Source organism: Schistocerca piceifrons, chromosome 10, assembly GCF_021461385.2.
Source record: "Schistocerca piceifrons isolate TAMUIC-IGC-003096 chromosome 10, iqSchPice1.1, whole genome shotgun sequence".
In the NCBI taxonomy this organism is placed as follows: Eukaryota; Metazoa; Arthropoda; class Insecta; order Orthoptera; family Acrididae; genus Schistocerca; species Schistocerca piceifrons.
In genome coordinates, this window is record NC_060147.1 from 38,159,724 (window position 1) to 38,179,282 (window position 19,559).

Consider the following 19,559-nt stretch of genomic DNA (forward strand, 5'->3'; position numbering starts at 1 on the left):
ACTATATGTCAGTAGATAGTATTGTTCGAGGTAATTTGTAATGTTTAAACACAGTATACCTCCGAAAATCCTATTGGAAATCGATGATAGTGGCGTGGGTTTTTAATTCAGCGTCTTACTCCTATTTGCTTTCTTGAGTATTGTTGTGCCGGCTGCGGTGGCCGAGCGGTTCTAGGCGCTTCAGTACGGAACCGCGCGACTGCTACGGTCGCAGGTTCGAATCCTGCCTTGGGCATGGATGTGTGTGATGTCCTTAGGTTAGTTAGGTTTACGTAGTTCTAAGTTCTAGAGGGCTGATGACCTCAGTAGTTAAGTCCCATAGTGCTCAGAGCCATTTGAACCATTTTTTTTGAGTATTGGTGTGACCTGTACAACTTTCCATTATCTGGGTATGGATCTTTCGACGAGCGAGAGGCTGTATATGATTGCTAAGTATGGCACTACTGTACCAGCATGCCCTGAAAGAAGCGTAACTGGAATAAAATATGAACCGGATGTCTCGCCTTTATTGTTCTTATTGATCACATCTTGCACAGGAAACAAAAACGGAAAATTATACCCCTCCTCTATGCCCCACCTGCTTCCCCATCCACTGTCTGTAAGAAATGATGTACACTGCCATCACTGACTGTAGCCAAAGCACTGAAATCCTGCAAGTATAGGGTTTCCTAATGTGTCAGGAACACTACAGCCCAGTGTGTTTTTAATAGCAAAGACAAGATCCAGTTATTAGCCAACAGTGGGGTATACAAAATCACCTGTTCTGATTGTGACAAATTTTACATTGGTCAGTCAGGCAGAGACATATCAACTAGGCTGGCTGAACATGAACGCAGCTGGAGGTTGCAGGATTCAGACTCTGCATGTGCTGAGCATGTACTGAGTGAGGGTCACAACTACCGGCCAGTGTCCCATGTACTTCAATTAGCAAACAAAGGCCATAAACTCAACCTGCTCGAAGCCCGGGAAATTAACAAACATCTTGCTCACAGTCCAGATCTCATCCTAAATGACCAGACACAACTCAACACTTCCCCTCTCCTAAACTTCATATAATCATCTTTGTTGTTCATTACTTCCCACACTCTCTCTTCCTACATACTCCCATTTTCCTGTAGTCATTAATTTGTTTTATTTGTTGCAGTTGTCTTTGTATTCCACATAGGCTGTAGTTTCAATAGTTAAGGGTTTCCTTTTAACTTGTACTTGTATTACTGTCCATGTTTAACTCCCCTTGTAGTTGTCTCATCAAATACTGTTCATATTTTACTTTGCTCATTTATTTAATGAAAACTTGTACACAGCCACTGCTTTGATTATAATGTTAATGTTAAAATGCAGTACCACCACACTCTCAAACTGTAGGTTCCCTCAAGCACCACAATTTCCCTGCATTTATTAATTCCTGTTTATTTTATTGATATTGCTTAAGTTCCTTATGTATTCTGTATTTACATCAACAACTGTCTCTTCTTTTTTAATTTGTTGTGTATCACTCTCCATGTTTCATACCTCTTGATGCAGCCTTGTCTAGTACTAATTTTATCTTATTTTATTAGTTTTGTTTATTAATAGAAACTGTTATGTAGGCATGCTATTCCTATTTTGTGCTAAAGGTTTTCCTGTCAACTCCATTGATATTTATGTACTGTTCAGTTTTTACTATTTCATTGCAAAGATGTTACTTACTGCAAGTTTCTACTTCACTCTAGATGTGTTACTTCTCTTCCAATGTTGTTTGCTAACATTTAACTTCTTTGGTGATAATACTCAGTAAATGTCTGAAGAAGGCTTGTAAGCCGAAAACCGGTTAGCAATTAAAATAATATTGTAGAACAAAAGCAAACTGGTGCTTTTCATTTATTATTATAACGTTGTTCTATCAAGAACCGAAGGAAGATTCTGTTAATATAATTTGATTTAGTTTCTTCGCTGCACACACTTATTTCGTCACTAGTAAATCTATTCACCTCATATTTTGCTGACAGTATCCAGATATACCACTGATTGGTGCCTGAAATATTACAGCATTGTATGAAACTACGATAAATACAGGCCCAAGCGCACGGCAATGTGACGTCAGAAATGTAGTGTTTGTGGTCAACGACAAGTACATACCGAAGCGCACAAACATATGCATGTCTGTGACAGTGCCCTTTGATCAAATCATTAACACTGCAGTAGGGAAGCTTTTAGCAACAATCTTTGATAAAAGTTAGAGTGAGGCCATTGTTTAAAATGTCCGCCATCGAAAGCTGAGTGTTCAGCGCGACAGAATGTCAATCCTAAAGAACCGGGTTCGATTCCCGGCTGGGTCGGAGATTTTCTCCGCTCAGGGACTGGGTGTTGTGTTGTACTAATCATCATCATTTCATCCCCATCGACGCGCAAGTCGCTGAAGTGGCGTCAAATCGAAAGACTTCCACCCGGCGAACGGTCTACCCGACGGGAGGCCCTAGTCACGCGACATTCCCTATCCTATAAAATGACGAAGTATGTTTTGTGCGTTGGTATCACCGCGGTGATCGTTCCAAAGTATGAAAAACACAAAATTCTTCGTATCACAAAGCATGCTGACTGCAGTAACTGTAACAAGCGGTTCGAATCTTACACAGGCGGCTACAGCAATCAGCTACATTCGAAGTTGCTGCACTGTGTGTGATGTGAAGCTTACATATATAAAGAAAGGACGTGGAAGGAGATGGAGAAGTGAAGAGAAAAGCGTGTTCAACGAGTACGTAAGTGAAATAGATGTATGTACCCTAAATAACCTTACTTAACCTTCATAAATTCCTCATTAGGCGATTTATATATTGGTCCTCATGTTTCTCGAATAATAAATAACATGGTACACTGTAGGATTCGATAACTATACTGAAACCAGGAATAGTTTTCGCCGGTTATTAAAAGTCTTAACGTACCCATTAGACGATCATAAGCAGAAACAGCATTCATGATTTAAACAATTAAGCACTGCAGCAGTTACGAATTTTTTCACGATGATTTGTGAGAATCTATTTTGATGATCAAGTACGAATATTTACATAGAAATTTTATGCGATGTTTCGGAAAATCGGACAAAAGAAATCTGTCCCACTGCAATACACATTAAAAACACAACTACAGGGCAAGAGAGGGAGAACAACACAAGTGCCAACACGACATAAAATCCCTATGTGGATATTTCTTTTTGATAATGAGAATAAATTCTCGAGACATGAAAAAATATGTACCTAGTGCAGTGTTTCATTATTCAAATAGTGAATGACACAGCTGCAGGTTTTCAGAAACATTGATGATGATGAATGAAGTTACGAAATGGATTTTCTTAAATGCGTTTGGTGTATGAAAGTATGAGGGACCAATTTCACGAGAGCAGACTGAAATGTCTGTTCACCTGTTCTCAAATAATATACATTGTTCTTCATATCCTCACACTGTAGCTCAAGTTTTTTCTGTTTCTGAAGAAGAGAAATTTTTTTAACATCGAGTATAGATTTAAGTGTCAGGAAGTCGTTTCTGAAAGTATTTGTATGGAGTGTAGCCATGTATGGAAGTACAACATGGACGATAAATTCTTTGGACAAGAAGAGAATAGAAGCTTTCGAAATGTGGTGCTACAGAAGAATGCTGAAGATTAGATGGGTAGATCACATAACTAATGAGGAGGTATTGAACAGAATTGGAGAGGAGTTTGTGGCACAACTTGACTAGGAGAAGAGATCGGTTGGTAGGGTATATTCTGAGGCATCAAGGGATCACCAATTTAGTATTGGAGGGCAGCGTGGAGGGTAAAAATCTTAGAGGGAGACCAAGAGATGAATACACTAAGCAGATTCAGAAGGATGTAGGTTGCAGTAGGCACTGGGAGATGAAAAAGCTTGCACAGGATAGAGTAGCATGGAGAGTTGCATCAAACCAATCTCAGGACTGAAGACCACACCACCAACAACAACAACTGTAGCTCACGTAACTAATTCTTGTGAACACTTCGAGCTTCTCGACTCGTTATTCAGGGTATCACCTACAATCGTTTCCATTTCTATGTCGTTTCAGTGTGCTCGCCACCGACATCTTCCATTCCTGAACAACTATGACGAAAAATTTTACGATGATGTAATAGCACCAGTGAAGTAGTGTGGTCAAAGAAGTTTGACGAAATCTTTTACCAAGTACGAGTTTGTATCGGCCGAGGAGGTTAAAATATGGGGATACTGCTTTACCTATGCTGAGTACAAGGGAGATTCTAACCTCAATGGTGTCGGCTGACAGGTGACGCTACATTGCTGACGTCACACAGACGTGCGCTAATGCCTTTATTTATCATAGGGTACGTAGAGAAGTATGTTTTGCACAATGATATAATGTTGCAGGCACCATCCAATGGTCACGACTTCAGTAGAAGATGAAGATGTGTGTGAAATCTTATGGGACTTAACTGCTAAGGTCATCAGTTCCTAAGCTTACACACTACTTAACCTAAAATACCCTAAGGACAAACACACACACACACACACACACACACACACGCACACACACACACACCCATGCCCGAGGGAGGACTCGAACCTCCGCCGGGATCAGCCGCTCAGTCCAGACCGCTCGGCTTCAGTAGATATGACGTCATAAACAGTGATATGAGTGAAAAACTAGATTTCCTTAAAACGGAGCTGTCTTATGTATGGGAGTCTGATTCTTTAATGAATCAGGGGCGAGGGTGGGGGATTGGGAAATGACAGTAACTTTTTTTCCCTATTTCTCTATGTCGGTTGCGAGAGGAGGTTTTCGGATTTCACGATCCCTCGTTTTCGAGAGCAGTACTTTATCATAGCCGGGTTTTTGTTTGAGACACGAACTGCAGTTGTCCCGCGCGACCACGCTTACATGGACAGCAAGCAGATGTCCAACTCGGCACACACAACACCAGTGGAGGCGCCCCGAACGTCGTTTACTATTTCTCTAGTACGTTTTATTCTAGGATCCGTCTCTAGCTCAAGGCACCAAAATCCGCGCATCACGGTTTTCCACGTGAGTGCCTCGCCGAACGGCAGGTCACCCTTAAGCGACACGGGGAGGTCAGGGAACGCTATCGATTGCCAGGTGCCTCACCTCCCTTCCGCCAACCACAGAAAAGCGCCCAGGTACACAGCCAGTGCTGTTTGCAGCTTCTGCCCTCCAACGCCGACTGTAGCTCCACAGCGTCACAAGCGTCCACCTGCGGGACGTTAGCTCCCATCACATCGCTCCCAAGTAATCGATTTGAGTTCTTGCTAGGGATGGAAAAAAAAATCTCAGAACTGACGAGCTGCCAACATGAGTCGGGGAAACGGTGTTTGCTGACAAGTTTAAGTGCCAGCAAATACTGCGAAGCAACGCTTAGTCCAAAAATGGCGTCGGGCGGACACTGTTTTGAGCAAGTAAGAAACGTTCCGAAACGTGCCCGTATATATATAAATGACCTAGTAGATAGGGTCGGAAGTTCCACGCGGCTTTTCGCGGATGATGCTGCAGTATACAGAGAAGTTGCAGCATTAGAAAATTGCAGCGAAATGCAGGAAGATCTGCAGCGGATAGGCACTTGGTGCAGGGAGTGGCAACTGGCCGTTAACATACACAAATGTAATGTATTGCGAATACATAGAAAGTGTTGTGACTTGGCAAGACAGCCAAGCCACTAGGAGATAGCCGAAAGGCACGCGTTTAAGCTCACGCAGGCTGGCGTGAGGTCTGGAACAGTTAAAGGAATAGAGACTAGCAAAAAAGGTACGTAGCTTCTGGAATACTTAACTTTAATCCATAATTGGTGAACATCGGTCTGACGGTACATGCATCACAAGATAAATAGCAAATGATAATGGCGCCTTGCTAGGTCGTAGCAAATGACGTAGCTGAAGGCTATGCTAACTATCGTCTCGGCAAATGAGAGCGTATGTAGTCAGTGAACCATCGCTAGCAAAGTCGGCTGTACAACTGAGGCGAGTGCTAGGAAGTCTCTCTAGACTAGACCTGCCGTGTGGCGGCGCTCGGTCTGCAATCACTGATAGTGGCGACACGCGGGTCCGACGTATACTAACGGACCGCGGCCGATTTAAAGGCTACCACCTAGCAAGTGTGGTGTCTGGCGGTGACACCACAGAAAGAAGGATCCTTTATTGTATGATTATATGATAGCGGAACAAACACTAGTAGCAGTTACTTCTGTAAAATATCTGGGAGTATGCGTACGGAACGATTTGAAGTGGAATGATCACATAAAATTAATTGTTGGTAAGGCGGGTGCCAGGTTGAGATTCATTGGGAGAGTCCTTAGAAAATGTAGTCCATCAACAAAGGAGGTGGATTACAAAACACTCGTTCGACCTATACTTGAGTATTGCTCATCAGTGTGGGATCCGTACCAGGTCGGGTTGACAGAGGAGATAGAGAAGATCCAAAGAAGAGCGGCGCGTTTCGTCACAGGGTTATTTGGTAAGCGTGATAGCGTTACGGAGATGTTTAGCAAACTCAAGTGGCAGATTCTGCAAGAGAGGCGCTCTGCATAACGGTGTAGCTTGCTGTCCAGGTTTCGAGAGGGTGCATTTCTGGATGACGTATCGAATATATTGCTTCCTCCTACTTATACCTCCCCAGGAGATCACGAATGCAAAATTAGAGAGATTCGAGCGCGCACGGAGGCTTTCCGGCAGTCGTTCTTCCCGCGAACGATACGCGACTGGAACAGGAAAGGGAGGTAATGACAGTGGCAGTTAAAGTGCCCTCCGTCACACACTGTTGGGTGGCTTGCGGAGTATAAATGTAGATGTAGATGTAATCCTGAAAATGTGGCTGCAGTTCACCAGAAAATGCTTCAGAGTCCTACTAAATGAACCCCGTTGTCTGTCGCAAAGACCGGCATATCACGTCGCTCGTGCGGACGAATACTCCACCTGGACCTGCACATACATCCCTACCGAGTGTCTGTTGCTCGTGCATTAAAACCAGCAGACGCACATCAGCGCCTCCAGTTTTGTGAGTGGCTGTTCCCTGAGATAACAATAAATGGCTTGGACGTGGATCTGTTCTTTATGCGGTCGCAGGTTCGAATCCTGCCTCGGGCATGGATGTGTATAATGTCCTTAGGTTAGTTAGGTTTAAGCAGTTCTAAGTTCGAGGGGACTGATGACTACAGATGTTAAGTCCCATAGTGCTCAGAGCCATTTGAACCATTTTTTTGTTCTTTATGTCTGATGAAGTCGTTACGTCAATTTACAGAATCACATGTTCTGGACAGCGGAGAATCCGCATAACTTCCACGAAACAACATTGAATGAACAGAAGGTTGGGGTTTGGTATGTAGTGTCTGAACGCAGCATTACTGGTCCCATCTTTCATCAGACGCTGAGTTTGACGCATTACACTGCCAACATTTGGAAACCATTTGTGGCAGCATTAAGGAGGGAGAAAAGTCGTACTGTTAATTCCATGAAGATGGAGCAACTACCCATACAAGCCGAACCTTGGAGCACATTTACACAGTCTTCACGCCTGACAGAGTTGTTAGCAAAGTTCAGTCAGGTCGCGGCCCTAGCTGGCGACCCAGGTCACCTGATCTGTCAGTGTGGGATTACTTTGTGTAGGGAGCTCGCAACAACCCTCATAGTCTTCAAGAACTGCATCAGAACCATTCGGATGAGACTGCAACAATTGCTGCTGTACAGTTTCGATCCACTTTGAGCTATTTTCTGACCAAGGCTCAAAAGTGCCAAAAGATGAGTGGCGGCCACTTTCAACATCTGCTAGGCAGATTAATACTGTACTTCCTTTCCTCTGCAGTGTTTGTAAATATCTGTACCCTGGAACTCGGTTCTCCAGGCCACTTTTATTTGGCCGAACTCGTGCAATACGCCTTTGCTTTAAAAGATTAAGAACGGGAGAACTATCAACAAACTTGTGACATCATACAAAGAGAAAAGTTGAAACTTAACAACTTATTCATAGTTTACAATAAAAATATAAAGTGACTGATCTGTTCTCATTGCCTTTACAGCGTGTTACAAAAAGGTACGGCCAAACTTTCAGGAAACATTCCTCACACACAAAGAAAGAAAATATATTATGAGGACATGTGTTCGGAAACGCTTACTTTCCATGTTAGAGCTCATTTTATTACATCTCTTCAAATCACATTAATCACGGAATGGAAACACACAGCAACAAAACGTAACAGCGTGACTTCAAACACTTTGTTACAGGAAATGTTCTAAATGTCCTCCGTTAGCGAGGATACATGCATCCACCCTCCGTCGCATGGAATCCCTGATGCGCTGATGCAGCCCTGGAGAATGGCGTATTGTATCACAGCCGTCCACAACACGAGCACGAAGAGTCTCTGCATTTGGTACCGGGGTTGCGTAGACGAGAGCTTTCAAATGCCCCCATAAATGAAAGTCAAGAGGGTTGAGGTCAGGAGAGCGTGCAGGCCACGGAATTGGTCCGCCTCTACCAATCCATCGGTCACCGAAACTGTTGTTGAGAAGCGTACAAACACTTCGACTGAAATGTGTAGGAGCTCCATCGTGCATGAACCACATGTTGTGTCGTACTTGTAAAGGCACATGTTCTAGCAGCACAGGTAGAGTATCCCGTATGAAATCATGATATCGTTCTCCGGGCCCAATCGAGACATCACCAACAATGCCTGCCCAAACGTTCACAGAAAATCTGTGTCGATGACGTGATTGCACAATTGCGTGCGAATTGTCGTCAGCCCACACATGTTGATTGTGAAAATTTACAATTTGATCACGTTGGAATGAAGCCTCATCCGTAAAGAGAACATCTGCACTGAAATGAGGATTGACACATTGTTGGATGAACCATTCGCAGAAGTGTACCTGTGGAGGCCAATCAGCTGCTGATAGTGCCTGCACACGCTGTACATGGTACGGAAACAACTGGTTCTCCCGTAGCACTCTCCATACAGTGACATGGTCAACGTTACTTTGTACAGCAACTTCTCTGACGCTGACATTAGGGTTATCGTCAACTGTACGAAGAATTGCCTCGTCCATTGCAGGTGTCCTCGTCGTTCTAGGTCTTCCCCAGTCGCCAGTCATAGGCTGGAATGTTCCGTGCTCTCTAAGGCGCCGATCAATTGCTTCGAACGTCTTCCTGTCGGGACACCTTCGTTCTGGAAATCTGTCTCGATACAAACGTACCGCGCCACGGCTATTGCCTCGTGCTAACCCATACATCAAATGGGCATCTGCCAACTCCGCATTTGTAAACATTGCACTGACTGCAAAACCACGTTCGTGATGAACACTAACCTGTTGATGCTACGTACTGATGTGCTTGATGCTAGTACTGTAGAGCAATGAGTCGCATGTCAACACAAGCACCGAAGTCAACATTACCTTCCTTCAACTGGGCCAACTGGCGGTGAATCGAGGAAGTACAGTACATACTGACGAAACTAAAATGAGCTCTAACATGGAAATTAAGCGTTTCCGGACACATGTCCACATAACATATTTTCTTTATTTGCGTGTGAGGAATGTTTCCTGAAAGTTTGGCCGTACCTTTTTGTAACACCCTGCATAATATGCCTTTATGGGCTTGTAGCTTTTGAAAACGGATGAATTAACACGAAAAATAGAGTTCTTTATCCTCAGTTTTCATCCTTTAGCAATGACTATTCGTAATGTCCAAATAATGGTGTGATCCTCAATTATGACATGATTTTTCGAAATTTGGGAATTGGTGGTAAGTTCTATGGACCAAATTGCTGGGGTCATCAGTCCCTAAGCTTACACACTACTTAATCTAGCTTAAACTAACGTACGCTAACGACAACACACACACACACACACACACACACACACACACACACACATGTCCGAGGGAGGATTCGAACCTCCGACGGGGCGAGCCGCGCGAACCGTGACAAGGCGCCCCGACCGCGCGTCTACCCCGCGTGGCCATGATTTTTGAGTAGAGGTTAAAAAAATTAGATTGTACGAGGTTTGTCCGGAAAATACGTACAAAAGTTGAATAATGTTTTTATGTTACAAGTTGCAGTCACCGCCAGGTGGGACTACTGCTGTAATCAACCTCATCAACGCTCAGTTCGAGTCAGAGCACTCTGCGTGAAGGTGGGAGTGTGCGGCAGCTTGTTGACAGTCACCCTTTTTCACCTGCCGTCGGCATGGAGCACTCTCTAATTGAGGAACAGCGCGTCAACATCAAGTTTCTTGCAAAGCTAGGCAAGAATGGCCGTGAGATTTCTGAGTGTTTGAAACAGGTTTACGGAGACACTTCTCTGAAGGAACCGAACGTGAACAAGTGATTAAAAAGGTTCCGGGATGGCCGAGAAGAAGTGAACGATGACCTTCGCCCAGGACGCCCGTCGACATCGAGTTCCGATGCAAATGTTGAACGAATTCGGGCTTGTGTTCTTCAAGACCGCAGATTGACAGTAAGAATGATTGCTGACGAGCTGTCAACCCCCAAAACAATCGTTCACGAAATCCTGACACAAAAACTTGAAATGAAGAAATTGTGCGCGAAAATCGTACCGAAGCTCTTGACGCCAGAACAGAAAGCAAAGAGGGTTGAGTGCTGTGAGGATTGGTTGGAAGCAGAGAAACGATGGGACTTTCCGAACCGAGTCATCACCGGAGACGAGTCCTGGTTTTACGATTTCGATGTGGGGCTCAAATCTCAAAACAAGGAATGGAAACTAGCAGGAGAACCGAGAACAAAAAAGTCGCTGAAGACAATGTTGATTGTTTTCTTTGATTCTAGGGGCATTGTTCACGAGGAATTTGTCCCTCCCGGCCAGAGAGTGAACGGAAATTTTTACGTTGAAGTTCTGACACGTCTCAGAGCTCGTGTGGCCCGAGTTCTACCGGAGTTGGCAAAAGGGGGCAGGTGGATCCTTCATCACGACAATGCGCCCGCTCATACGTCGCTCATTGTGCGCGAGTTTTTGGCCCGAAGCTCAATCACCGTGACAGACCACTCGCCTTATTCACCTGATTTAGCCCCGTGTGACTTCTTCATGTTCCCGAAATGCAAAATGGTGCTTCGGGGGCGACACTTAGGAGATGTGGAAGCCATCAAGGCGGAAACGACACGGCAACTGAACAACATCACAACTGAAGACTCTCAGCAATGTTATCAACACTGGAAACGGCGTTGGCAGAAGTGTATCGCGTCTCAGGGCGAGTACTTTGAAGGAGACCATATTGTAATACCTGAATAATTGTAAAATAAAGTTATTATTCAACTTTTATACGTATTTTCCGGACAAACCTCGTATATGAGAATAACGATGATTTTTTTGTGGTATCCAATCGCTTATTATTTTCAAGAAAAATAGCGAACGGTGGACGGACTAAGTTTTCTTTTATTAGTCTATTGAATTTAATATTTTGATTCTACGTATCTTGAATCTGAGGGACTTAAAATTTTTCAATATTAATTCGATTTCTACATTTTTCACAGGAAATAACAGGAATAAAAAAAGGGAAAATCGTATTTCAAAAACCGATTATTATGAGCGGTTTTAACAGTCAGATGAAACAGCCGTAAAAAAAAATAAAAAAATAAAAAAAGGAGGGGCGATGTAACCGAAGACTGGTTGTCGCTTATATCTTTTTTTCTTTTCCACGCCAGTTTCGGTTTTTCATTCCCGTCATTTCCCGTTATAAACGCAGAAATCGAAGATAGATTGAAAAACTTTGACCCTCTCAGTTTCAAAATACACACACTCAAAACATTACATTAAATAGACAAATAAAACAGTCCGCCCACAGCTTTTCTGTGGGCGGAAGGCAGGTAGTAACTGACATGATTCACTTCATATCAGTTACTACCTGCCTTCCGCATGGAACACGCCTATCTCACCACTAACTATTGGTGTTAGACACATACGGTTGCTGTCAACAAGTATGAGCCTGAGGATGATGATGTAACAACATCTAAACTAGTTTCTTTTTGTGGTTTTAGGGCGCACAACTACAGTGGTCATTAGCGCCCAGACGAAGTTACGAATGCACTGCGAGGAACAAGGTTAAAACAGCAACTAAAAAGGACAACACTATAAAAGGCACGTTAACAGGCAAGGGATTAAAAGAAAACAGCATAAACAAATGTCCTTAGACAGGTTTGTCAAGTGGATAAAACGAAGAACGCGAGCAGCTGCTCCTGGGTCATCCGATAAAATGTCATCCAGAGTACATGGCAGGCCAAGATTAACGCGCAGTGTATTAAAATTCGGACAGGACGTTCAAATGTGGCGTACCGTCAGCAATTGCCCACACGGGCAGATCGGCGCCGGCGCAGCCGTCAGCAGATGGCGATGGCTGAACCGGCAGTGTCCAATCCGCAACCGGGCCAGAACAACCTCCTCCCGCCGAGAAGGACGTGAAGAGGTCGTCCAGGCCGTGGGGGGAGGTTTCGAGGCCCGAAGCTTGTTTTCAGTATGGTTTGAGAGTAAATCGGAGAAAGACGAAGGTAATGAGTAGTAGAAACGAGAACAGCGAGAAACTTAACATCAGGATTGATGGTCACGAAGTCAACGAAGTTAAGGAATTCTGCTACCTAGGCAGTAAAATAACCAATGACGGTCGGAGCAAGGAGGACATCAAAAGCAGACTCGCTGTGGCAAAACAGGCATTTCTGGCCAAGAGAAGTCTACTAATATCAAATACCGGCCTTAATTAGAGGAAGAAATTTCTGAGGATGTACGTCTGGAGTACAGCATTGTATGGTAGTGAAACATGGACTGTGGGAAAACCGGAACAGAAGAGAATCGAAGCATTTGAGATGTGGTGCTATAGACGAATGTTGAAAATTAGGTGGACTGATAAGGTAAGGAATGAGGAGGTTCTAGGCAGAATCGGAGAGGAAAGGAACATGTGGAAAACACTGATAAGGAGAAGGGACAGGATGATAGGACATCTGCTAAGACATGAGGGAATGACTTCCATGGTACTAGAGGGAGCTTTAGAGGGCAAAAACTGTAGAGGAAGACAGAGATTGGAATACGTCAAGCAAATAATTGAGGACGTAGGTTGCAAGTGCTACTCTGAGATGAAGAGGTTAGCACAGGAAAGGAATTCGTGACGGGCCGCATCAAACCAGTCAGTAGACTGATGAAAAAAGTGTAGAGCAATCGGCATGCCAGAGCGATAAAATGGGCTGGCAAATGACCCTGCTAAAATCAGATGATGGCACACAACAAGAAGCTGTCCGAGGCTGGAGGACCGCAGCCTTGGCCGCGGCACTGCAGCTTCGTTCCCAGGGATACCGACGTGGCCAGCAACCCACAAAAAGGTAACCGGAGAACCGTCGTCCACCAGCTGCTGAAGAGAGCGTTGGATCCGGTGCACGAAAGGGTGAACCGGATACGGATCACCGAGGCTCTGGATGGCGCTCAGGGAATCAGAGCAGATGACATAAGCAGAATGTCGGTGGTGGCGGATGTAAAGAACAGCCTGGTAGAGGGCAGATAGCTCAGCTGTGAAGACCGAACAATGGCCATGGAGCCGGTATTTGAAACTGTGTGCTCTGACAATAAAAGAACACCCGACACCGTCATTGGTCTTAGAGCCGTCACCGAAACTAGTTGCCAATAAAACCAACACCTTAATACAGCTGGAGGAATTTCGTCATTTTTTAACATATAGACCCATGAAAGGACATTTTACGACTACTGATGAGTTAAAAACAGAATCGCTGAAGGAGCTGAACATCGTAACGAAAAGTGAGTTCCAGAAGTGCTTCGAAGAATTACTTTGAAGCGCATAAAGTTGATGTTGATGGCTAAATAAAGATTATTTATGAAAAACAAAAATTCCCGTTCCTTTTTGATCACATGTATACGTCTCTTCTAGGAAAGTACGCCCTCGGAACTTCAACAGTAGACCTAAGCCACACCGTGATGCAGAACGCCTCTCTTGCATTGTCTCCCACTGAAGTCTCCGTGAAGCTTTCCCGCTTACTTAATGGACCTCTCACGAAACACCCATTAATGAAAGTATGGTCGTGTGGGCGACCAAACTATTGTGGTGGGATTGAAAACTTAATAGAACACGACCGAATGCCACTTGCTTACGCGCCCCTAGTGTTTACACCGGAGAGAATTCTCGTTTGCTGTTTTCGTTTTTTAATTTATTCACTTTCGGGACATGCCCATATAGGCAACTCAATAGCGCGATGTTAGTTATGACGAGCGTAAGGACAACGCCTAGTCCCCGAGCGGAGAAAATCTCCGACACGGCCGGCCATCGAACCCGGGCCCCTCCGGTTGGCAATCCGCCGCGCTAAGCGCGCAGCTGCCGAGGTAGACATCGTTCGCTGTTGCAAGTGCGCTTGTGTTGGTTTTGGTGTAGACAGACCTTACACTCCGCTCCTCATACAGCTTGGCTTGTTCACCGTGTTATGTTTACCCTCCTGTACACGGCTCATGAGATACGACATTCTTAACGAGACCCCTGTTTACGCACCTTAGTTCCACAACATGCACATTACCCTTCCGCTAACTATGTTTGCCTTTACATTGCTGCTGTATACGAAAGAACAGTCATACAACACCCATAACCATCATAAAGAAACGCAAAGAACATCTATTTAAAAAGCTGATAAAAATGCTCTTAACGCCTTGTTAAGAGACAGTCACCACTCCTTCCGATCTAATCACGCAAGCGTAGAAAAGATATGGAATGGTTTAAAAGAGATAGTATCGACGGTAATTAAGAGATATATACCACATAAATTAATAAGTGATGTTACTGATCCCCCATGGTACACAAAACGAGTCAGATCTCTGTTGCAGAAGCAACGAAAAAAACACGCCACTTTTTTTTTAAAAAAAGCAAAATCCCCAAGATTGGCAAAGTTTTGCAGAAGTTCGAAATATAGCGCGTGTTTCAATCAGAGATGCTTTTAATAATTTCCACTGTAGTATCATTGCCACAGATACTACTACAACGCCGCGCCAACACAAGGTTGGCAGCCCGTCGTCTGCAGAGCACAGCGCACTCTAGCGGGCTGTGCAGCTCGACGGAACTGGAGTGTGCCTCGTTCACTTCTTAGCTAGAGTTCAACCTAGGCAGACGCACATTCATAATCGGCCCTCAACCAGTTCTGTAATGTTTGCATTGATTCTCTGAGGAGGGCCCATCAGGCTTAGTCCCTGAGAATACGTTGTATTAGTGATAGCCGCAGCCGCAGTCCTACAAACTACTGAAGATAAGTAATTTTCATTGTACTATGTGTTTGTTGAATAATAATCCTTCTCTCTAACAGTGTGCCGTACCGCATATTATTGCAACCTGGACCCCTTCAGCTCCTATCAACTCGGCCTCCTACCTATTTGCATTTAGTAACAAGCTAAAAACACCCACGCGTTTTGTGCTTCTAAACAATGAAACTCTGTGTGTCTCGGAATCTGGTAGAAAACCCAAAGAGATTCAGGTCATATATAAAGCACACCGGTGGCAAGACGCAATCAATACCTTCACTGCGCGATAACAACGGTGAAGTTACTGATGACAGTGCCACCAAACCAGAGTTATTGAACACGGTTTTCCGAAACTCCTTCACCAAAGAAGACGAAATAAATATTCCCGAACACCAATCAAGAACAACTGCGAAGATGAGAAACATAGAAGTAGATATCCTCGGTGTCGCAAAGCATCTTAAATCACTTAATAAAGGCAAGGCCTCCGGTCCAGATGGTATACCAGTCAGGTTCCTTTCAGAGTATGCAGATGCAATAGCTCCATATTTAGCAATTATATACAACCGCTCGCTCACAGAAAGTTCCGTACCTAAAGACTGGAAAGTTGCTCAAGTCACACCAATACCCAGAAAGGGAAGTAGGAGTAATCCGCTGAATTACAGGCCTACATCATTAACGTCGATTTGCAGTAGGATTTCGGAACATTCACTGCATTCAAACATTATGAAGTAGCTCGAAGAAAACGATTTATTGACACATAGTAAGCACGGATACAGAAAATATCGTTATTGTGAAACACAACTAGCTTTTTTTACTCATGAAGTAATAAGTGCTGTCGATAAGGGATGTCAAATTGACTCCACATTTTTTGATTTTCAAAAGGCTTTCGACACCGTTCCTCACAAGCGTCTTCTAACCAAACTGCGTGCCTACGGAATATCGCCTCAGTTGTGCGACTGAATTCGTGATTTCCTGTCAGAATGGTTACAGTTCGTAGTAATAGACGGAAAGTCATGGAGTAAAACAGAAGTAATATCCGGCGTTCCCCAAGGAAGTGTTATAGGCCCTCTATTGTTCCTGATCTATATCAACGACATAGGAGACAATCTGAGTAGCCCTCTTAGATTATTTGCAGATGATGCTGTCATTTACCGCCTTGTAAAGTCATCAGATGATCAAAACGACTTGCTAAATGATTTAGATAAGATATCTGTATGGTGCGAAAGGTAGCAGTTGACCCTGAATAAAGAAATGTGTGAAGTTATTCACATGAGTACTAAAAGTAATCAGCTAAATTTAGGTGTTACACAAATATGAAGGCTGTAAATTCTGCTAAATACTTAGGGGTTACAATTAGAAATAACTTAAACTGGAACGGTCACATAGATAATACTGTGGGTAGAGCAAACCAAAGACTGCCAACCCTCCAAAGTGTATTGCAGTGACGCAGTGGTTTATACACTACTGGCCATTAAAATTCACGAAGATGATTTGCTACAGGCACGAAATTTAACCGACAGGAAGAAGATGTTGTGATATGCAAATGATTAGCATTTCAGAGCATTCACACAAGGGTGGCGCCGGTGGCGACACCTACAACGTGCTGACATGAGGAAAGTTTCCAACCGATTTCTCGGACACAAACAGCAGTTGACCAGCGTTGCTTGGTGAAACGTTGTGACGCATCGTGTAAGGAGGAGAAGTGCGTACCATCACGTTTCCGACTTTCATAAAGGTCGGATTGTAGCCTATCGCGATTGCGATTTATCGTATCGCGACATTGCTGCTCGCGTTGGTCGAGATCCAATGACTGTTAGCAGAATATGGAATCGGTGGGTTCAGGAGGGTAATACGGAACGCCGGCTGGATCCCAACGGCCTCGTATCACTAGCAGTCGAGATGACAGGCATCTTATCCGCACGGCTGTAACGGATGGTGCAGCCACGTCTCGATCCCTGAGTCAACAGATGGGGACGTTTGCAAGAGAACAACCATCTGCACGAACAGTTCGACGACGTTTGCAGCAGCACGGACTATCAGCTGGGAGACCGTGGCTGTGGTTACCCTTGACGCTGCATCACAGACAGGAGCGCCTGCAATGTTGTACTCGACGACGAACCTGGGTGCACGAATGGCAAAACGTCATTTTTTCGGATGAATCCAGGTTCTGTTTACAGCATCGTGATGGTCGCATCCGTGTTTGGCGACATCGCGGTGAACGCACATTGGAAGCGTGTATTCGTCATCGCCATACTGGCGTATCACCCGGCGTGATGGTATGGGGTGCCATTGGTTACACGGTCACCTCTTGTTGGCATTGACGGCACTTTGAACAGTGGACGTTACATTTCAGATGTCTTACGACCCGTGGCTCTACCCTTCATTCGATCCCTGCGAAACCCTACATTTCAGCAGGATAATGCACAACCGCATGTTGCAGGTCCTGTACGGGCCTTTCTGAATACAGAAAATGTTCGACTGTTGCCCTGGCCAGCACATTCTCCATATCTCTCACCAATTGAAAACGTCTGGTCAATGGTGGCAGAGCAATTTGCTCGTCACAATACGCTAGTCACTACCCGATGAACTGTGGTATCGTGTTGAAGCTGCATGGGCAGCTGTACCTGTACACGCCATCCAAGATGTGTTTGACTCAATGCCCAGGCGTATCAAGGCCGTTATTACGGCCAGAGGTGGTTGTTCTGGGTACTGATTTCTCAGGATCTATGCACCCAAATTGCGTGAAAATGTAATCACATGTCAGTTCTAGTATAATATATTTGTCGAATGAATACCCGTTTATCATCTGCATTTCTTCTTGGTGTAGCAGTTTTAATGGCCAGTAGTGTACAATTTTTGCAAAATTTTTGTATTTTCTTTGTTGGGTCGGGTACTTATGGGACTACCCTCGTAAGGGTCCCCCCACAACCAGCAGAGTTGAGGCCAGCGTAAAGGTGAAGAATGATCACACCCTTATTGATGTCCCCTAACTCACGACCAGATAGTGTACGTGTCCAGCCATCTATGTCTCCAATTCATTCTGGCCTTTTCCCCTCTCGTTGTTACAGGACATCTTCATTCGTTACTCGATGAATCCATCCATTCTTCAACAGTCTCCTGGAACACCACATCTTAAGACTTCTAATCATTTCAATCTGACTCCCCATTCCTTGCATTTCGCATCATTGCGCAGCAGTTCTCCTAATATAGTTTTTCATGGAACTCTTTCTATTCTCAATGTTGATATACTGATGGAAAAGAAATCGCAACACCAAGAACGAGTTGTGTGACGAACTAAAGCTGATATACGTGTTTCTACATGTGAAAGATGATATCTATTCAAATTTCGCGCCAGTCGCATAACAGTGTTCAAACTTCGCGCCAGTGGCCAACTAGCGCCACTGCAAGGATGCTAATCAGGTTTGCTTTAAATATACGCTGTAATGATCGTGAGCATTAGTTTTCTTTGAGATTGGATGTGGTGAGTTGATGCTAGCCACGAATGCCTTTAACGGGGGGGGGGGGGGGGGGGTAATGTAGGACGTCAAACGGGCCGACTTAGAGCAGGACAGGCACCACAGGACATTTTAATTTTCACTGCGTATACTTTTACAAATAAATTCAGAAAACTTTGTCAGCATGACCTGGAAGGATTCAGGATTCACACTCATAGCAGTGGAAGTTCGAAAACATGGCAAAATTAATTTTTTTACATGTGAAATTTCATCATTTTTTCACTTACTATTGGCGGCATTTGTTGCTGAAGGTACACTTTTCCTTCATAAGAGAGAGTCTTCGATGAAATTTGCACAGCATACAAACCATACTTACAGGTGTATAAAACTCCAGTTTTCCAAATCTATTAAAAACTGTGGTAAAATTGAGATAATTATCTATAAAATTTTAGTTTTTTCTACGTATGAAGTATAAAATGTAACAGCTCATTCATTTTTTCATAAATTAAATAAATTCTAGAGTTTCATACGCCTGCAAGTATGGTTTGTATGCTGTGCAAAATCCATCGAAGAGTTTCTGTTACTTATGAAGAGAAGTGTACCTACAGAAACAAATGTAGCCAATGGTAAGTGAAACAATGATCAAATTTCATACACACACACACACACACACACACACACACACACATGTTGTTATGTTTTTGAACACCACTGCTATAAGTGTGAGAATATATACGAGGCGTGTTTTTTTTTAAGTAAGTACCGTTTTGAAATTAAAAAAAGACATGCTAAGATATCCCAATAATTTTATTTTTACATGAAAGCCTGTACCTTATCTACGCCATTACAGTCTGATTCTTCCTTGTTTACGTTGT